The following is a 23,275-nucleotide window of genomic DNA, read 5'->3' on the forward strand; positions in this document are numbered from 1 at the left end:
ATGTATGATACATTGTCCACATATGTTATCCAATTTTGACTTCTGCTCTAGTATCACAAATCAAAAGTGTTGTCATATTTACATTTTCATTTTTATGTAGTACTCTGCACATCTTAGACAATAATCCTAGATTTAGAGAATAAATTTAATACATTCATAAATGGTGGTTTCAAACAAAAAATAAATATCAAGAAGGATTTATGCAGGAACACCATATCATGTGCATCAGCTGGCATAAAACATGTTGAAGGCCCTAAAATTCTTCAGGAACTGAAAATTATTCTAATAAATATGTTTGAAAAGGTGCCTGAATAAATGAGAATCTTTGTTTGGCAAAACATAAAACTTATTGATTGAGTTGAGGCAAATCAGACATCTTTTTTAATTTATTTTCTTTTTTTGATGTTGATTTAGTTAATACAAGTTGACATTTTATAGAAAATAAATTGCATTTCAAAATATTAAAAATATATCAAGGCATCACACCAAACTGTATGCATATGGTAATCATGCTAGTATTATGTATTATTGTTCATTATGTATATACAAAATTATTAAATCTAATTTAAAAAAAATCTAGTTTTCCCTTCAGTGGTGAGTATTTGTGATATTTTAAAGATCTGCACTAACATATGCTGTACGATACCAATCTGACATAGATATCCTATTTGTTCTCCATAGTCCTATGCCCTCCATAATTTTGGGGAGTTAGGTCACTTGTGTTAGAATCACTCAGTACTGTACAGGATAAGGTTGATAGTACCAAAAGAAGATTCAGGTGCTATTTTTCGTTCTCTGTAGATGCCTTTCTCTTTGTTAGTTATACTCAACAGGATAAGGAAAGCCTTAATGGAGGAGATTTTAGTAGCAGTGTGTAAGTCATATCTTAGGTCAAAAGAGGTTTACCTGCTTCTAATTTGTTGCTATAGAACTTCATGAGTGTTAATATATGTTCTAGAAAACCAAACAGGACAAAATCTGCCTGTCATAAAATCATGCTGGCTGTTCATTAATTAATAACATTTTCAGCCTCCAGCTCGTTATTACAAATCCTAAATTATCATCAAGTCTCAGAAGTGATGTTACTCAGGATTAAATTCATACCAGAATTTCCCCTGACTTTGCTTTTTACCCTTTTTCTCTCTTCTGTTTATGTTACTAATAAAATAATAAATACATCAACAGAAGTTTTTTACGGAGAGAATAAAAGTCCTATGTCACAGCTTACAAAAATCCCACAAGTTGTGCAATGATTTGTTTTCAGACAAAATGAGGAGGATGTACAATATACTGATGTAAATATAGAAGAGGTGGTACAGTGTCTGTTAAGAATGCATCTCATTAAGTCAAAAATCCTTGATAATTTAGTCAAGAATCACAAGGGAATCACCTTGGGACCTCTTTGCACATCTCAGTTTTGACAAGGCTTAGGAACTGGAGCAATGCTAAGGGATTAAAACCTAGTAACAAATGCTTACTCCTATAATGAGATTAAAATGTATAAACCAGAGGACAAAACTTTAGTGTTATTGCTGTGTAAAATAACCAAATGACTATTTTGTCACTCTACAAATAAAGAATTAGAGGATGAAAATATAAGTAATTGACTTCCAGCATGATTTCATGGAAGGTAGGTCTCATTAAGCAAAGCCACTGTTTTCTAGTACGGGTTTTTTGACAGAATTACTCATTGGTAAAAGTAATTATTTTGCTTTAACTCACCATTTTCTCCAAGATGCTTTAATTCCTCATAACATTTTAATTGATATTATTGCATTAGAGAATTAATCAGTCACACATCAGAGGGACTGAAAACGGTCTCCTTGACAAATCTCAAAATATAATTGTTACAGAGGTGTTAATAATGAGCAGAGACATTTCGGATGTGGATCCTTAGGGGACTGATTTTTGATTCTGCACTTCTCCATTCTTGTTATGATTTCAATAAATACAGAAAATCTTCACTGAAAGAGTTTAAAAATTGCATGCTAACAATGGGTTAACAAAAATTGAGAAGCACAAATTACTAACATACTGAGTGATAACTGGCTTAATCGACTTTTGTGGAAATTCTTGGAAAGCAGACATGTAGGAACAGTTTATTATTACTCTTGTCCTTCCTTAAATCATAACTCTGTTCTTGGTTTAGATTTATGTTGCCTCTTACTGAAGTGGATGGAAAGGCATTCTGCTGTGAACTATTTAAAACCAAATTTATGCAATTTTTTCCCCAAGAAAACTCCAATTATGAGCAAAAATATATGTTCAGTATGTGGGATTGGTAGTTCTTTCTGTCATTTGCCTCTGTGAATGGGTGAGTATACCTCAGCACTTGTCTGCATGGGCCCTGGGTATCATATGGTCACTTTGTTGTCAATGTACTTTTAATATTAGTGGCTCTGCATCTGGACAATGGGTATAATCAAATCTTCTGTTTCATGGTCTTAACTAGTTTCTTGTGAAAGTCAGGATTATTTTTTCCTTTTTTTTCTGCAGAACTGATTTGAAACAATCAATCAATTTTCCTTTCCTTCTTTCATTCTTTTCTTCTCTTTGAAACATTATAGATTTGCGACCAAACAGAAAAATTAAAGCTCACAGAGAGAGTAGGCAACTATTTCTCCAGCATTTCTTTTTCTTAACTCATTCAGCATGCTATGATCACATTGAGATCCCAAATCGGCAATGGAAAACAATTTTTTTTTTCATTTGGATCAGCAGAGCAATCACCTTTTCAGTGCCAAAGACTTAGATCATTTGTTTGGATTGTTTGGCTGTATCATATTCCAAGTGGTGATTTCATGGTCTCTGATTTTCCCTGTCTAAGGTGCCATCTAAAAGCTGAGTCTTGATATGCTTTAATCAAGGACAAACCTGCATCGGTTCATAGCCAGTGATATACAAGTAATTATGATTAAAATGTCCAGGTGTTCTATGTTTTAATTCTATGAAATAGTCAAAACCATTCTTACAGCCTAGATATTGTATTCATATTTCACAGAATCACAGAATCACCAGGTTGGAAAAGACCTCCAAGATCATTGAGTCCAACCATTCCTATCAACCACTAAACCATGCCTCTGAGCATCTCATCCACCTGTCTTTTAAATACCTCCAGAGATGGTGACACAACCTCCTCCCTGGGCAGCCTCCTCCAGCGCCGAATGACCCTTTCTGTGAAAAATTTTTTTCTGATGTCCAGCCTGAACCTCCCCCGGTGGAGCTTGAGGCCATTCCCCCTTGTTCCATCCCCTGCCACCTGGGAGAAGAGGCCAGCTCCCTCCTCTCTACAACCTCCTTTCAGGTAGTTGTAGAGAGCAATTTAATTATTATACTGTTCCAAAGCATGACATTTAAAAAATGGTTTAGAAAATGTTCCATCCTAAATCAATTTAAAAAGTTATATGACTGGATTCAGTTCTGTTGAACATCTAAGTTCTGCACGTGATTATTGGTGAGGGAATGATTGTTTTCGCTTGGGATACCTAATTAGAAGCGAGCCCCTGAATAGGTTATGAAATCTGATTTTTCTCCCCACCCATGCAGTAAAGTTGGCCTGCTAGTAAATTATGAAACTGCTGTCAATTTTACCTCAATAAATGGAGCATGCAGGCAATGCTATTTATTTATGAAAGATACTGTGTCTTCACCATCTACAGATCATTAAGTAATCAGAAAAATAGAACCAAGTAATAAAGCCCAAGTTAAGGATTCTTTGAAGTTACACGGAAGCAAATCTTAAAATTGAATTCAATGCAATGTGTAAAATGCATGTCAAAATTAATGGCATACGTAGTCGAGAATCATAAACCCATATTAGTAAAGGCATGGATGTATTTAACCTAATGGGAGCTTCAAAAGGAGCTAGGCCATATCTGCTTCAGGGAAGATGACAGCTATTCTAACCAAGGACACAATACCTATTTATCTGTGTGGTTGACTGAATACGTCCCTTGGATTAAGGGCAGAATCAAAGCTTCCCGTTTATAAGATTCCCTATGTATTTCTGTGTTAAAACTGGAAACCCGTTCTCTTCTCATCTCATAGTGGCAGGATAGAAAGCAACATAACAAATCTACAGTCAAGCATACAGTGTTTTCATTAGTTAACATGGATACAGAACTTCTAAAATGCAAAGTAAGCAGGCAATATATAGTGTATCTTTACAGAACTTAAAGGAAATACATCTGTCATTTTCTGCAATGCAGGAAAATGTTTTCCTCAGTGTTGTTGTGCCATTTTGTTATTTGCATTATTGTTAACACTGCTTCCTGTGGCAGATAATTCTGCTTTTGTTTTTTTTTCTTGTAGACAGTGCTAGATGACAGTAATTAGTTTACTGTAATATTCTGAGGGAATTAAGACAAAGCATACTTTTTAAAAAGCATATTTTTCCAATCTGATGAGCGTTCATAAACAGTCAGTTAGGAAAAAAAAAAAAAGAAAAAAAAAGGGAAAAAAGAAAGAAAATAAAAGAAGAAAAAAGATAAAAGGGAAACAAACCTCAACCAAAACCACCCCACCAAGCACCATACACACAGAAGCCCCAGAAAAAACCCAGAAGCCACATGTCCCAGACTGAATCCATGCTAGTTCTGTGGATGAGTGTTTTGCGTACTCCTGCTTGACTGTGTGTCTTAGTCAGCACATCTGAATTGTAGTCTCCAGCCCTTGTCTGTATTAGGAGACATGACAGAGTGCGCTGCCTCTTCCTCCTTACTGTCATTCTCAGTTTTCTTTGCAAGAAAACTCATGGACACGTTGATGTGATGCTCAGGGCAGTCTGCTTCCAACATGGACTTGGGACACTCTCAGAGTGTACCAAGATTTTAGGTGCATTCTTGCTGCATAATGTAGTCACAGCCACAGTTCTGACCAGTAAGACTGTAAATATGTCTGTTTTAGGAAGCATGAATGCCTATTGCCTTTTAATATTCTGATTCATATTATTATTTTAAATATTTATATTATATTGTTTTTCTCAACACTTTTTTCTTGGGCAGGACAGAGGTTAATTCACCGCATTTAATGTGGCCTAATATGACTGGATTTTTTCTTCACCTCTGCCTAGTTTCACAGTTTTATTATTTTCTCTTAAAGTCATACAAGTTATTATTATATAGGTACCTGAAATATGTTCAGAAACATGAACTCCTGACCTGTTTGTCTTGTATTGGAGGTCAGTAACATAATTCCCATAGAATTCATTGCGCGCAAAATTAGGCAGTAGAGTTGTCACTAATGAAAAACTACCAAAACCAAATGTTCTTCTGAGGATCCCTTAAACTTTTGACGTTACCCTTAAACTTACCCTTAAAATTCAAACCATACTCACTCCTGGATAGAACTCAAAATGACTAGCATATTATTTTTTACTATCCTTGTAATAGTAAGAAGATTTAATTAAAGTTTATAGCTTATAGTAACCTACTACTAGTCATAAATTAGAGCAAACAGGGTTTCTTTAATTGGTTGGATGTGGTTTTGTTTTGTTTATTTGCTTGTTTTTTTCTCCAAAATTACCATCAAACAGCAAAGAACTGTTAATGTCTCACAAGTGACCTTAACTGTGGTACAGTGAACTTTCTTTTCTTTTCTACTTCATATATACCGTTCTAATTGTCAGAAAAAAATGGACCATGTGGTGACGAGTGTGCATGCTCCAGCTATACTTCAGACAAAAGGACAGCTTTAAAAGTCACCAAGTGATTAGAAGCTACAATGCCTGCAGTAAAACTGTTTTTTTCATGAGCTTGACCCCAGTGAGTCACCTAGCTGCCTGTACTGCAAACCATTTATTGATTTGTTTTATCCAAATTTTTTCTTTTTTCCTTTTTCACCTATATCAGATAAATCTATGACACAGTAAGTGCTATTCTGAATAACACTGTGAAGGTACCTGAAAATAATGTTGCATATCATGTATGTTCTTCACAGAATGAATAAATTAAGTGAAGACTCAGAACTTAGAGGAAATTATATTTACTTGCTAGGAAACTTCCCAGACTGGTAAGGCCCTATCAGACTACCGCTTTTCTATGTGGGAAGTGACAAAGCTGCAGTACGTAGTCCAGGAGTGATTAAAAGAGATTTTAGGGCCTTGGGACATCTTGTGACGGAATGTGAGGCCCAGGTGATTTTTTCCTCCCTCATTCCAATTATGGGTGGTGACACTGTAAGGATCAGACGGATCCAGTCAATTAATACATGGCTCCGTGGCCACTGTCACCGTAATAACTTTGGGATTTTTCACAATGGGATGGCCTACATGGCACCAGGTTTACAAGTATCAGATGTGAGCCACCTTTCTCAAAGGGGATGGAGCTTGCAGGGCTCATTGACAGAGCTCTAAACTAGATGTGAAGGGAGAGTGGGATAATATCAGGCTTGCCTATATGACAAGCTGCAGGAGGACACACAATGCTCGGAGGGATGGGGTGATGCTATGGGCCCTCCACCTGCTGCCTCGGAGCATGCTGGGGATGCCATGGCACAGCTGAAGACCTGTGGAGGTGAATGGGAGGCTCCTGAGGTAGTAGGTGCCAGGAAGGAAACTTCTGCAAAACATCTCAAAGGAAATAAACGATCTTCCACTAAGAAGGCGATGCAGCCAACAGCCCAGCCAAAGTCTCTATACAAACACATGAAGCTTGGGCAACAAACAAGAGGAGCTGGAAGCTACCATTCTACATAGCTTTTTCTTCTAGAAAGCTATGATCTGGTTGCCATCACTGCAACTTGGTGGAATGAATCCCGTGACTGGAGTATGGCTATCGATGGCTACATGCTGTTCAGAAAGGACAGGCTTGTAAGGAGGGGTGGAGGCGTTGTCCTCTATATCAGGAAATGGATAGAGTGTAAAGAGCTGTCTTTGAAGAGTAGCCATGAACAAGTTGAAAACTTGTGGACCAGAATAGGAGACAGAGCAGCATAAGGAACTTTGTGGTTGTTGTATACTACAGGCCACCTGATCAAGAAGAGCCTACCAATGAAGCCTTCTTCTTCCAGCTACAGAAGGCCATACACTCATAAGCTTTCATCCTACTGGGGAACTTCAACCACCTTGACATATGGTGGAAAAGTAGCACTGCAAGCTGTAGCCAATCCAGGAGACTCCTAGCGTGCATTGAAGATAATTTTTTAACCCAGCTAATACACACTCCCACCCAAGGGGATGCAGTACTGGACCTTGTGATCACCAATACAAGTGAGTTTATCAGTGACCTCAAGACTGGAGGCAGCCTAGGCTGCAGTGATCATGCACTGGTGGAGTTCAAGGTATTGAGGGATACGGGACAGGTGAAGAGTACAGTCAGGACCCTAAATTTCAGGAAAGCAAAATTCTAGCTCTTCCAGGAGTTACTCAGTGGGACTCCCTGGGATATGGTCCTCAGGGGCAAGAAAGTGGAACAGAGGTGGCAAATATTTAAGGATGCTTTCCATAAAGAGCAAGAGCAGTCAGTCCACAGATGTAGGAAACTGGGCAGAGAAAGGAAGAGACCAGCATGGCTGAGTCAAAACCTTCTGGTCATATTGAGGAGCAAGAGGGAACTGCACAGGCAGTACAAGTAGGGGCAAGTAACCTGGGAAGAGTATAAGAATGCTGTCCAGTTGTGTAGAGATTGGGTCAGGAAGGCCAAGGCACAGCTGGAGATGAACTTGGCAAGGGAGGTAAAGACTAACAAGAAGGGCTTCTACAGGTATGTCAATCAGAAAAGGAAAGTTGAAGAAAGCGTACCCTAACTAATGGATGAAAATGGTGACCTTGGATCAACAGGCTGAGGTACTCCACAACTTTTTTGCCTCAGTCTTCACTGACAACCACTCCCCTCACCCCTCCTGGGTCAAGGGACAACATGACGGGGACCAGGGGGGTAAAGACCCTCCCCCTGTGGGGGTGGGTCAGGTTCATGACCACCTGAGGAACCTGAAAATATGTGTCTATGGGACCTGATGAGATGCATCTCAGAGTCCTGAGGGAATTGGTTGATGTGGTGGCCAAGCCATACTTCATGATATTTGAAAAGTCATAGCTATCAAAAGTCCCCGGTGACTGGAAGAAGGGTAACATTGTCCCCATTTTTAAAACGACCCTGGGAAGTCCCAACCAGTCGGCATCCCTTCAGTTCCTGGGAAGATCACGGAACAGACTCTCCTAGAAGCAATGCTAAAGCATATGGAGGACGGGGAGGTGATTAGTGGCAGTGAGTATGGTTTCACCAAGGGCAAGTTCTGTCTGACCAACCTAGTGGCTTTCTGTGATGGGGGTAACCATATCAGTGGACACAGGAAAACAAATGGATGTGATCTATCTGGACTTCTGTAAAGACTTTTACGTGGTCCCCCACAACATCCTTCTCTCTAAATCGGAGACAGATGGATTTAATGCATGGACTGCTTGGTGGATAAGGAATTGATTGGATTGTCACATTCAGAGAGTAGTGGTCAATGGCTTGATGTCCAGATGAAGATCCATGACAAGTGGTGTCCCTTGGGGGTCCAGTGCTGTTTAATATCTTGATCAATGATATAGACACTGAGATCGAGTGCACCTTCAGCAAGTTTGCAGATGACACCAAGCTGAATGGTGCATTTGCCATACCAGAAGGACAGCCTGTCATCCAGAGAGTCCTGGACAAGCTGGAGAAGTGGGCCTGTGTGAATCTTATGAGGTTCAACAAGGCCAAGTGCAAGTTTTTGTGGATTGAAACTGGGTCGGGGCAATCCACAGTTTCAATGCAGGGTGGACGATGATGTGATTGAGAACAGCCCTGTGGAAAAGTACTTGATGGTGTTAATTAATGAGAAGCTTGACATGAGCTGGTAATGCGCTTGCAGCACAGAAGGCCAACCGTATCCTAGGCTGCATCATAAGAATCATGGCCAGTAGGTCAAGGGAAGTGATTCTGCCCTCTATTCCACTTTTGTGAGATCCAACCTGGAGTATTGTGTCCAGTTCTGGAATCCTCAACATAAGAAAGATATGGAACTGTTGAAACCAGTCCAGAGGAGGGCTACAAAGATGATTGGAGGGCTGGAGCACCTTGCCTACAAGGACAGGCTGAGAGAGTTGGGCTTGTTCAGCCTGGAGAAGAGAAGGCTCAAAGGAGACCTTATAGTGATGTCGCAGTACCTGAGGGGGGCTACAAGAAAGCTGGGGAGGGACTTTTTGTGAAGGCATGTAGTGATAGGACCAGGGGGAATGGCTGTAAGTTGGAGAGGGGATGATTCAGACTAGACATTAGGAGGATATTCTTCAAAATGAGAGTTTTGAGGCACTGTAACAGATTGCCCAGGGCAGTGGTGTATGCCACATCCTTGGAGGTGTTCAAGGCCAGGTTGGATGGGGCCTTGGACAGCCTGATCTAGTGGGAGATTTCCCTGCCCATGGCAGGGGTTTTGGAATTAGGTGATCTTTAAAGTCTCTTCCAACCCAAACCATTCTGTGATTCTATGATTCTATGAAAACAGAAACATAAACAGTGAAAAGTCCTGACAATACAGTAATATTAAAGAAAAACAAATCTCTATCTCATTTCAAGTGTCTAGTTTCTCAATGGAAATTCTACTCTATGTTTCAGGTTTTATTTCCTGATGTACAGTTACAGATGCAATGCACGTATAAGAAATCTGGATATTGCAGCTTGTTACAGATGTCATTTCAATAAACTGTGTACACGCATCATGTTATTTAGGTAGTTTCCTGTAAGGGTGCCTATCTCCAAAGGGTATTAAAAGGTTTTATGATATTTCTTCTTTATAGGTCTGAGCTTTTATATCTTAATTTTTACAAATATGCGCCAGATTTTGCCCAAACCAGCTCTTTCTTTTGACAGAAGTTATGCAGAGAAGATCTGTAGTGTTACACTCTAATTCTGAGGTATAATGTTCCTCCCATTAGGTATAATGTTTTGTACTCATGATGTTTTTTCTAGAAAGCAATAAAAATAAAGCAGTCTTATACAAATGTATTCTAAAAGTATCTTTGTCAGTCTTCCAATTCCACACAGAAGAAATCTATCATTACATTCCATTGTATAGTAACTGCAGGCTATTGTTAGCATTTTAATAAACTTCACAACTGGGCGTCATAATACAGAGAGCTATTCTTTTAATATCTCAAATGATATCCTCACTCTTATTTCTGTGATAGTCTGAATCTCATATTGCCTGTCTCGAGTCACCAAAAAAAAAAAAAAAACAACCCTACTTTCAGACTGTTTAAATGGTTTATTGGCATATCAATACTTTTTTATTTATCTTTATACAGTAGACCAGAGACCTATAAACTGGCATTCTTCTTTGCTCAATCAAATTTCCAACAGTACAATATTCAACCGATTTAAAATAATGCTTCATAAAGCCAAGCTTTTTGTTTTCCATAAAACAGGCTGTTGTAAGGTGCTTTGTGTCATGAGATTGAACATATCCATCTCTCATCCATAAGCCAACCTTATCCTGGGCTGCATCAAAAGAAGTGTGACCAGCAGGTCTACGGAAGTGATTCTTCTCCTCCACTCCACTCTCATGACACCTCACCTGAAATACTGTGTTCAGTTCTGGAGTCCTCAGCATGGATCTGTTGGAGCTAGTCCAGACAAGGACCGTGAAGAGCATCAGAGGGCTGGAGCAACTCCCATATTAGAAACTTTATGGCAGGAAGACTTTATAGCAGTCTTTCAGTTCTTAAAGGGGGCTTATTAGAAAGGTGAGGAGAGACTCTTGATCAGGGAGTGTACTGACAGGATGAAGGGTAATGCTTTTTAAGCTGAAAGAGTGTAGATTTAGATTGGACATGAAGAAGGAATTTTTTACTGTGAGGGTGGTGATGCACTAGAATAAGTTGCCCAGAGAAGTCGTGGATGCCTCATCCTTGTGGGTGTTCAAGATCAGGTTGGATGGGGTTTTGAGGATCTGGTGGAAGGTATCCTTGCCCATGTCAGGGGGCTTAGAGTTAGATGATCTTCCAAGTCAAACCTTTTATGATTCTATGAAACACAAATTCCTCCCATTTGTATGACGTACACTTTCTGCCTTTAAAATATTACCTGCTTAACAGTTTCAAGTGTCAACATCATCAAATTCCTTACTGACAAAGAAAACAAATAGAATTATTTCATTTGGTAATATATTTGGTATAACCAGATTCCTTATATATATTGGTATAACCAGACCAAAAGTCTTCTTTCACTACTGTCACATTTTGCAAGTACGCAACAAGGTCCAGAACAATAAGGTCTCTTTGATGTCTATCTGGAGAGATACAGATCCTGGCTCTTGGTATGGATGTGTATAATAAAACAGTAGGCATTTTCAAGACACCTCCAGGACTATAATAATCCATATCATGAACTCATAACTGCATTTTGTCTGATAAGTGTTTTTTAAATGCTGGTGTGGGCTCAGCTCCTGCTCCTCGAAGCAGTTGAACCTCTTGCAAAATTCACAGAGGATGTACTTTGATCAGAAAGTGGCTGATATGCTTACTAACCGATCATCTGCCTCTCCATGGACACTAAAGCTGTAAAGGGAAGCTATAAGGGCCACCACACCTAGTAGGGTCTGGCAGCCAGGGAGGTCTTCCTGCTCAGCCACTAGCGCCCAGCCTGAGGTGCCCTGAAACCCAGGGATATCTATCTGCTGCTTTCCTATTTACAAGTCCAACCAGCAGCAAGCCTGAGCATTCATCCCAGATGCACACAGACACACAAAGAGGACACTGACACAGCTGTCTACATAACTGCCACTATGAGCACTAGTGGCATTTAACAACATCCACTTCTATCGGGAGTACATCAGTCACCAGAATTGAGGTAACACCTAACCATAGATAGCCAGGTCCTGTTCTCCTCCAGCCAATCAGGACTGAAGTTCACACAAATGCCCCCATTCTCTGGCTTTACACACATGCATTAGTAGATCCCTTGAGTATCAACATCCTCTGTCTGACTGCTACCTTTGCCCACATCCCAGGCACTCTCACCTGGTGGCCTGCAGGCACATGGGGCCTGTATCCATCCGCTCCAGCTGGTGCTGGGACCCTCACTAGTTCCAGCTGCTGGCACCAGGGCCACAGGTACTCTGTGGCCTGAGGTCTGACTCCAGCTGCTAGTACTTGCATCGGTCACTGCAGCCCTTCAGCTGCTCCACACCAAACATCTGAGTCCCTATGACCCAGGTGCCTCCCAGCTGCTAGCTCTGAGCTCCCCACTCCTTCCAGTTGCTGTCCCATGAATGCATGGGACGTTGTCTCCTGGGTCTCACTCCTGTTGCTGGTATTTGTCAACCACTCTAGCCTGGCCAGTTGCTGACTACTAGACCTCACAGTACTCACACAAGGGTTGAAGAGTGAGATTACATAGAATGACAATTAAGAAAGGATTTAATAACTAGATAGGAAGCCTGCAGCAATCAGCTTCATTAATACTTGCTACTTTCTCTTGCTTCTCACCAGATCCTGCCCCCAAAACATTGCTCAGTAAGTTTTGCCTAGTCCCACAGGCCCCTCTTGTATGTCAAAAATCTTCACGTTCATCTTGTTTTGGTCTTCTTATCAGTTTATAAAGCCCAGGTTCTTATCAGTTACCAAGTCCATGTTGTCTCTCTCTAAGAGTTGGTGGCTGAAGTGTTTCGCTCTTCGTCATGGTCTTCATCAGGGTTTATCAGGTTTATGTCTCTGTGAGTTCTGTTTATCACTTTCCCTTTCACTTATTATCCCTTCTGAAAAAGAAATACTTTAATCTGGCAATCTAAACACACGGTCTCACAGCCACACATCCTTACACAAGCGTTTTCTCAATTTGCTGAGGTGGGGACTATTACCACATGTTTGCATGGTATCTAAGGTTGTGCTTGAAGTACAGTGATGTCTATCCTGCTTTTTTATTTACAGTTTGAATGTTATGAAAACAAATCCATTTAGTGTGGTGTAGCACACCTGCAGAGTATGATGGCACATTTCCTTATCAATACAGGAAAGAGTTACTTTATAAATTATATCACTACAATAAGATGATTCTGAATATTTAATGGTTTAATATATGTCATATATTAATGTTTATCTATTTCCAGGAGTTTATTTATGACAGAACAAGTCTGAAGCATGAATAGCCTTCATAATATAGAACTATTTTCTTATAGGAAGCCATTTTACGGAATGTACTTTTTCACATATAATTTAGACTCTTAAAGGAAAAAAATATGTGTTACTCTGTGCAAAGACTTTTCAGTGAATGCTGCACTTGTTATGGCGTCCTTAGTAGTTACACATAATGCATATCATGTAGCTAAGGACTGTAGAATTTCTGACTAAGAATTTATATTTTTGTGCAATTTTGGAGTCAGAGAACTTGCTGGAATATTTGTGTAGATGATACAAACTCATCAATATTTATTTATGCTGCTCTTCTTTTCTGTCAATAACAAGTATTTCAAAGGCAGTTGGTTTTCTGTATGTATGCCTTCTATCAGCATGTAATTTTCAAAAATCAATTAGCAATCTGCAACTGAGAAGCCTGATACAAATTTCATGAAGGGATATTTCAGATCACTGCTCTGTAATATCTCAATGCCCTTCCTATACATTTAAAATTAGTATTTCCAAGATTTCAAATTATTTAAAAAAGGAAAGGACAGAGACGAGCAGTTTGTCACTGTGCCCAGTCTGTAAAGATTTTCTAACGCTCAGAAAGAAATTATCAATCCACTTATAATAATGATCTTCTGCATGTGTCTGTGATACGGTAGTTTTGCAACACAGTTCGAATCTATTTCTGCCACCACCATTCTTAAACAAAGACAATATCTTGTTTTTTACTGAAGGCTTATTTTCAGTTATAAAAGAACTGCAATAGCAGTATTTGCTTCAGTATAGCTGAACAAACATCAACTGCACAATATTTAAAATATATATTGAGAAATAAAGAGGTTATTTCTTTTCAGTAATACTAGATTGAACCTATTATTATTTATCACCTAAACTGTAATCCCTTTTTATTTTCCATGAGGACTTAGGAGGTCTCTAATCACTGACTCCTCGAAAGAGTTATTGCTGTGGTGTTTCAAAGCTTGTGATTATCTTCTGGCAAAGATAGTGTTGTGTTTACCCATACTATATTCTGCTGGTTCATACGTACAAAATAATATTTCAAAGTGTCAAACAGAACATTTTCTTTTAAGTTGAAATAAACACACTTTAGTCCTTCATTACACTATATGGAATACATTTGGTTTCTGGCAGAGAAAATAACATGTTGCTGTAAATGTTTCAGACAAGACCAATATGGAAAGAGCACTGATTTAACATTTTAGAATTCCATAGGAAATGTAGACTTTCCATATTCAAGAATTCCACTGATGTAGACATAGCTGAAAACATGTGGCATGAATGCAGAGATTTGGGAACAGTCCCTGTTCTTTATTTGTGAAATGACCCGTATAAATGCTAAAAACTGATAAGTAACAAGTGAATTTTAGTGTTAAGACTTCTCTGTGTTGTAGAGGACAACAACACAAAGAATTTCTATGTATGCTATATCTACCACTAATTCTTTACCAAATGCAGTAAGACATTACAAAATAACTGTGAAGACAGCGGTGTGTTTACTTTTACAATGCATGAAGATGGAAAACACAATTTTCTGAACATCAAAAGCCTTTCAGAGTTTAAACAGGGGTAAGAAAAATGCTATGTTTGAATTTATGAGAAGAAATTTCCAAGAAAATGAAATGTTAACTGATTTCATCATCAATGATGCATTAAACTAAATGACTCATCAGAAGCTATGTAAAGAATGTTGTGGAAAGAAAGAAAACATGTTTTCTTCCAAATGTTTAGAGCTAGATCACTGGTAGGTGTACTAAAATAGAGAATTATAAAGAGATAGTATAGACTCATTTATAAGTCACAACAGTAGAATATTAACAGTTACCACCAGACTCGGGAAACATGTAGAAACGCCATCTGTTTGTGCTTTATATACCATAGAAGAGATGACGTTAATACTTGCCCTTCAGAGGTGTTTATGGCAGCTTTGCTACTGTCATAGGTGACACACTGTTGTGCAATTGACAATTAGGATTTAGATAGCATTTAAAAGTCAAAATTTCATAGTTTCTGAAGAAAACTGTATTTTAAAAGGAAATGAGAGGGGAACTACAACAACAACAAAACCAGCACAATCTATACCTCTAAGCTACATGATTTATACAATACAGAGGAAGAATCAGCTATTTCAGAAAAAAAGAACCAGCAAAGTCAACATGGTGAACAAGAACTACCACACATAGAAATGTGTTTCACTAACATGGTTCGGCTTGTGGCTTGAGCTGGAGCCTAACAATATTTCTGCCAGGATGATTCTGCTCTGCCTTCCTGCAGAGGAGCAAAGGAAGACTGGACTCATGCCCCAGCAGCTAAATGCTTTTGTCTCTGCATTTACTTCGCTGCGTGGTCAGAATCCTGCCTGTTCCTGTTGCATCCATTTGAAAGGAGAAGCTGAGGTCCCACAAAGGGCTTGCAAGCTAGCCTTCCTGGCTGATGAGACTTCATGAATCCTGCCCCTCTCAAGGCATCTCTGAGCTGTAAGGAGTCACCGCACTTTGCACAGCACTTACGGCACTCAGGCCTCCCGTGAGGGATGCAGAGGTCAAGAGTTCCCTGCAAATCAAGGCCAAGTGCCTTTAGTCAACAGTTCAGCAGTTATGAGATTTAGATAAGCAGTGGCATACATGCATCCAAATCCTTCCTATTCCTGACAGGAATTAAATTCACATCTTCGGCTCACTAAGGTCAGTCTGAAACCATTAAGCCATATTATATTTTTCAAAAGAGATCAAACAGTTGTTCAGCTTTGCTTGGAATGTTAGAGGATTAACTTACAGCAGAGGAAAAAAGAACAAACATAAGGACAATTGATTCTCTGACCCAGTGATAAAGGTATTTAAGTGATACAAGGATGGACTACCTTGTATTCCCTGATAGTAAGAATTACTCCTGCTTTTTGTAACCTCTGATTCTATTTTGATTTAATAAAAAAGTATTAACTTTTCATACAAACAAGCACAAGAAGCAGACACAAAACACAAATTTGCAGTCCTTTGTTCCCTTAACAGGCATATTGATTGAGCTTAAGCTGACCTGAAGTCATGAAAAGAATATAATTTTAACAAAGAAAGTTCTTGTTCAATTTTATTATTGTAAAGGAGTGTGCAGGTTTAATCAGAATCTACATTCAATGAGACAATAATCTTTCAAAGGCTTTTGGATTTCTTTATTTTAAATCACAAACCACTTTAGTGTCTCCTTTGTGCCACATATGCTTAATCCCATTATTAGACTAAGCAGACATAGCAGGACTCTTACACCTGTAACTGATGACCCAGTTTTGCTAGTACCCTGGGCCTTTTAAGTGGCCAGATCTGCTGTACTTAGTCCCCTTCACCACTGTCAAAATGAGAACAAATATAATGCTCCTGAAATGTAACTGAGCATTCTCTCATTCTTAAATGTACCATTTGCTGGGAATCTATAAAAATTGCTATTCCAAAACAAGGACTTCCACACTAGCTCTTGTTGAAATAGTGACAGCAGAATAGAGATTTACACGCCTTGCCTGATGCAGAAATTCTGAGACTTGTATCAGTCTTACATCTTCCTACTCCCTCATTGTCATCTTTTATCCTTCCTCCCACCCTGTCTGTTTACTGCAAATGATTCACCAAAAAGAGGGTTTAATACAATTAGCATAATAGAGGCCTACAGAAATCTGCAAACCTGCTCTAAATACAAATAACTTCCGGCTATTTTGAGATCAGGAGGAATACAGGAATCCAAAGAATTCAATTAAAAAACCTTTTAATGCTCCTAACAGAAGAGAATATCTTTAGTAAGAATCCACCACTGATAATTTTTTCCAGCCTAAGCAAAAGACTTGTATGTCAGATGTGGTAAAACAAGATTGTTTACCTATTATAATTACATTGTGTGATATAGATGTCACTGTCAGCCATCAAGCTAAGTATTTCTGCACAGCTCAAAAGGCAGAATTAAGAAAAAATTAGAAAATGTGTGGAGTTTCATACTGAAGTAATTGAAAAGAAGAGATGACTAGCTAACTAGCTGTAAAACAAGTCATAACCTGAGAGAGGAGAGGCAAACAGAAAGAAAGAAAAGAAAACAAACCCAGAAATTGGAGTCACATTAGTTAGTTGATTACAACAGAACTCAGCCACAGGAACAAAATTTTCCTCTTATGTATTTTCGCTAAACCAAGTGTTAGCTGTGTAGAAGTAAACAGTGCACAATAAGGAAAGGACATCTAGAAGTTGTTACATTTCTTTGAGCCTCCCGGTCTGGAAAGGACATGTCCACCAGTCAACCTTAAAAAGAGAAACATTTTTCTGCGCTTTTAATTGGAGTCACTAGCACTTCAAAGACTTGTAAAGTGATAGCTACAGTCTGTGCTTTGTCTGAGCAAGATGAAGGAAACAATGAAGTAGCCTCCTGAAGCCTGTTTTCTCAGTTTGGTAGTTTCTCCAGCAACTACCCAGCAAGGACTTAACGGGAATTCCAAATTAATCTGCTCCTTTGAATTCCAGCAATGAAACACCATTCTGTGAATATTTTTTTTTCCCTTTAGTAAATCTTGTAGTATTTATTAAATCAGTACTTCTTTTTTTTTTCCTTTTTGTTTTAATTAATTATGAGGAAAAGAAACATTTTTCTGCTCCTGAGGATGGTGGGTGAGCTGGGCAGAAAAATCTGCTAATCTCTTTTCCTCTGCATCACCTACCCCTGAGATCGAGTTCTCGTACCTTATCTGGTTATTATTAGATCTTCATACTATCCTGACCCAGCCAGGAAGGAGACTGAAGTAATATTCTACAAGAAACTGGTAGAAGTCGCATGATCACTAGCCCTTGTTCTTGTGGGAGACTTAAACTTACCACATGTCTACTAGAAGTATAGTAAAGCAGAAAGGAAACGGTCTAGGAGGTTAGCAGAGTATGTGTAAAACAACTTCCTGAAACAACTGGTGACTGAGCAAACTAGGAAAGGTAGCCCGCAGGACCTGTTTGTGAACAGAGAAGGCCTTATTGGTGATGCGATTGTTGGAGGATGCCTGGGGCACAGCAATCACAAGACGCTGGAGTTCTCAGAGAAGAAGGGGGATCGGCAAAGCTTCCGTCCTGGACTTCTGGAGGGCAGACTTTGTACTGTCCAGAAGTCTGGCTGATAAAGTTCCTTGGAAGGCAGTCCTAAAGGGGAAAGGAGACCAAGAGGGCTGGACACGCTTCAAGAAGGAAATCTTGGCAGAGCAAGAGCGGGCCATCACTGTGTGACAAAAAAAAGAGCTCGTGGGAAAGAAAACTGGCTTAACTGAGCAGAGAACTTTGGGGGGGGCTCTCAGAAAAAAAAAGAGGAAAATATATGAACTTTAGAAGAAGGCACAGACATCTCAGGAGGACTACAAGGATGAAGTGAGATCATGCAGAGAGAAAATCAGAATGGCTAAAGCCCAACTAGAACTTAAATTGGCCAATTCTGTGAAAGATAATAAAGCAAATGTTTGTGCAAATATATTAACAATAAAATGAGACCCAAGGAGAATCTCCATCCTTTACTGAATGCAGGGAGAACAATAGTGACAAAGGATAAGGCTGAGGTACTTAATGCCTTCTTTGCCTCAGTCTTTCCTAGTAAGGTAAGAAGTTGTCTGGGTACTCAGCCTCCTGAGACAGAAGACATGGAGAGGGAAAAGAATAAAGCTCCAATTATCCAAGAGAAAATGGTTAGAGAACTCCTTGGCCAATTAGACATTCATAGGTCTATGGGGCCAGATGGGATCCACCCAAGGGTATTAAGGGAACTGATGGAGGTTCTCTCCAAACCCCTTTCCATCATCCACCAGCAGTCCTGACTGACTGGAGAAGTTCCACTTGATTGGAGCTTGGCAAACGTTATGCCTATTTACAAGAAGGGCTGGAGGGAGGATCCAGGAAACTACAGGCCTGTCAGTCTGATCTTGGTGCCAGGAAAGGTCATGGAACTGGTCAGCTTGAGTGCTATCATACAGCACACACAAGACAACCAGGTGATTAGGAGCAGTCAACATGGGTTTGTGAAAGGCAGGTCCTGCCAAGCTAACCTCATCTCTTTCTATGTCAAGGTGACCTCCTTAATGGACGAGGGAAAGGCTATGGATGTAGTGCACCTGGACTTTAGTAAAGCCTTTGACACTGTTTCTCACAGTATTCTGCTTGAGAAACTGTGTGTCATTGGCCTGGACAGGCACACCCTCTGCTGGGTAAAAAACTGATTGGATGGCTGGGTGCAAAGAGTGGTGGTAAATGGAGTTAAACCCAGTTGGAGGCCGGTCACAAGTGGTGTTCCCCAGAGATCATTATTGGATCCAGTTCTGTTCAATATCTTTATCAGTGAGGGGATTGAGTATACCCTTTGTAAGTTCATGAATGACCCTAAATTGGGCAGAAATGTCAATGTGCTTGAGGGTAGGGAGGCTCTACAGAGGGATCTGAACAGGTTGGATCAATGTGTTGCGACCAACAGTATGAGATTCAACAAGGCCAAATGTTGAGTCCTGCACTTCGGGCACACCAACCCCACGCAGCACTACAGGCTTGAGGAAGAGTGGCTAGAAAGCTTCCTGGGAGAGAAGGACCTGGGGGTGTTAGTTGACAGCTGGCTGAACATGAGTCAGCAGTGTGCCCAGGTGGCCAAGAAGGCCAATGGCATCTTGGCCTGTATCAGAAACAATATGGCCAGCAGGTCCAGGGAAGTGTGCCCCTCTATTCAGCATTGGTGAGACCACACCTCGAATACTGTGTTCAGTTTTGGGCCCCTCACTACAAGAAGGACCTTGAGGTGCTGGAATGTGTCCAGAGAAGAGCAACAAAGCTAGTGAAGAAGCTGGAGAACGAGTCTTATAAGAGGTGGCTGAGAGAACTGAGGTTGGTTAGCCTGGAGAAAAGGAGGTTGAAGAGTGACCTTATCACGGTCTACAACTACCTGAAAGGAGGTTGTAGCAAGGTGGGTGTTGGTCTCTATTCCCAAATGACAGGCAACAGGCATTAGGATAAGAGGAAATGGCCTCAAGTTGCCCCAGGGGAGGTTCAGATTAGACATCAGGAAAAATTTCTTCACAGAAAGGGTTATCAGGCACTGGAACAGGTTGCCCAGGGTAGTGGTTGAGTCACCATTCCTGGAAGTATTTAAAGGATGAATAGAGGAAGTGCACAGGGATGAGGTTTAGTAGTGGAGAGATATGGTTTCACTTGATGGTCTAAAAGGTCTTTTCCAGCCAAGTGATTCTATGATTCTATGACTTTCTTCTGAGTTCAAAACACATAGGCTTTTGATGAATTTCGAGTCTTTTCATAAAGGAGTTTGGAGACAGAGATTAAATGGAAAGAATGTTAATCTCCCACTCCTACGTCCAACATAATACAGAAAAGCAGGCAGCTGTGAGCTTTTGCAGTGAGGGATTAACAGTATAAATAGCCAGCCCTAAGTAGCAGCATATACATGACCTTTAATTTAGTGAAAGTCAAACGATTGTTCAGTATTTTTAAATCATGCTTCCAATCCTACTAAAACAAGGTCCTTCCTTTCAGCCTCCTATTATTTCTGCAGAGCAGCAATTTGTTTTAAATTGGACTTGGACAAAGTAGATCTAATATATACCTGTCTTGAGTGTTTTCCTGCTATTTGCAGCATCTGTTCTGTCTCTGCTAAGATTCCTCCTCTGACCTGGGTGATTGCCTTCCTTCATGTCTGGATGTCAGCTAAGCTCTGGAAGCTAACCACAGGATTATGTACTCAGGGAACTAGGCAAGTCAGTAGTTTTGTTACAAATACTGTGCTTTAGCAGTTATTAAAATTTTAATGTCTTTTGTGGGCAAGTATTCCTAGTGATGCACAATGAGAAGATGCATGTTCCTAGCAAAGCATCCAAAAGTGGCTCTTTGTAGCTCTTGTCCTACCAATAGAAACGAAATATGCTGGCCTGAACGGTAAGCAGTTTAGCAAGAAAACAAAAAGCTTAAATCTCCTAGGTAAGACAACTCATATATAGAGGGTTTCCCACAATAATTCATTTTCCTGGGTGGAAACTAAGTCCAAGCTCTCAAGCCTTCTCCACAGAAGACATGATAGATTATTCCTTGTAAAGCTAATTGAAAAAAAGGCCATATAGCTAAAGCAACAGGATTAGCAATATCAGAAACAATGTAGGCTGAGCAGATGGAATGCCCTATATTCACAAAAGACAGCCTCCTCAAGTTCTTTACAGAAACAAGAAAGACTCCTCCAGAAAGATGGTTGTGGACTTTCCCATTACTCCAGAGTCAAACCTAAAGACCTATGTTTTAAAATCAGCAGGACTGAAAAGATTTGCTGTAGAATTGGTTTTCTACTGCCTAGAAGCTTATAATTTATCATTTTGCTCATAATTTATCAATTTTACATCCCTGTTTGGTTTGAAAGAAAGAACCAGTTTGGGGTTTGTTTTACTGCAAAAGATGGTATGAAGTTCTGGAAAAGTCAAAATATAAGCTCAAACTTTATGTTTTAGATTCACTGTGTTTTTTTATCTGCTTCTAAGTTTTCAGATGTGTACACAGCTCTACTTCATTATCATGCTGAGGAGGATATAACTTCTCTTGGCCCCTTTTGATGACCTCTTTTTTGTCTTTCTCTAATCCTGCTGCTCAAAAAATACAATGAAATACACCATGCTGTCACAGCAATCACAGAAAACACATCTCTGAACTTAAAAATAATCTTGAGGAGTTTACACACCTTTGGAATTTTCTGGCTAAATCTGTGGAAAACATCAATACAGCACTGTGAAGGAAAATCCTTGCAGACGGCTGTAGGGCAGACATGCAGAGGTATTTAGGTACCTAAAGAGCAGATGGATGATACATGGGATTTCCAAAAATTTTCTGATTATCACAGGAAGAGTCTGACTCCAACTACCGTTAAGTTTTGAAAATCCTATTAGATACTAGTTAGCCACTTTAGGCACCTAAATTCATTTTAAAATCTTATTCTACACATCTAGAAAACTGTGAGTGAAAGGAAGTGGAGAACAAAGTAAAAACAGACTCTAGGAACTCAAGGCTATTCAAAAGGTTACTCAACAGTTCTCATATTTCAACACCCAATTTACTTACATATAGGAGAAAAATAATGCATTCATAGATCCAACAGAGATTACTACAGCCACCTACCTAACTCCTCCACAGGAAGAGAAGACCAAGACATGTGAGATGTGTTTGGATGAGGTGGGCAAGGTGGATTCAAATATTGATTAAAAATTTAACCCTTGATTATCCTAAACTGAGCTGGTGCTCTGCCTTCTGAATTGCTGGATGAGAAGCATGAAATACTGCTTCAATACTTATAACATTGAGACAACTAAAACTGTGTTTGACAGGAGTTTGGGGGATCAAATTAAGCTCTCACCAAGGAAAAACAAATCATGCAACTCCACTGTGATTACCCAATATCCCAAGAATACTGATTTGCTATTTTCTAATATTGGTTAGCTGCTATTTATCTTGGGATAACCTTCAGTGAGTAGTACAACTATGAATTATGTAAACACAAATGCAGTAACAAATCTCCCCTGCTAGTGATGATTGTTTCTTAGTAATTGTATGTACCAATCCTGTAATTATAATGTTATTTATTATGTTAATCTACTACAGTACTTCCAATAATTATTTCTAAATTGATTGGACTGCTTGCTATTTCTGACACTTGATGCGGTTCAGAATGATGTGGCCCACATTTTAATTAATTTGTTAATGTTAGTCTTGTTTGATATGTGCTGTAATGTGTACTGCTTTTCTTGCAACCATTTTTGTTTTCTTACCTCCTCGGTGAAGCAACTTGTTCTAAAGATGCAGCACAGGACAAGTTTATGCATGCATTTGATAAGTTTATATAGAACAGGTTTATAGAACAAGTTTATGCAGCATTTGACAAGTTTAAACCAATAAAGAAACAGACACCCCCCCATGTATATACATATTCCCCAATGCTCAGCTTTATATTTGTGCTATGATGTGGAGCCTTAAGAATTTTAAAAAATATGTATATATATGTTTATCTCTCAGAAACCAGATACAAACTATACGCTAGCACCAGCAGAAAAATGACATACCAGTTTTTAAATGTAAGACCTTATTCTCAAGTTTGGAAAAGGTGAATTAACTTCTTGGACAAGATATTGGAGGTGTTACTGAG

This window comes from Cuculus canorus, chromosome 1 (assembly GCF_017976375.1).
Source record: "Cuculus canorus isolate bCucCan1 chromosome 1, bCucCan1.pri, whole genome shotgun sequence".
In the NCBI taxonomy this organism is placed as follows: domain Eukaryota; kingdom Metazoa; phylum Chordata; class Aves; order Cuculiformes; family Cuculidae; genus Cuculus; species Cuculus canorus.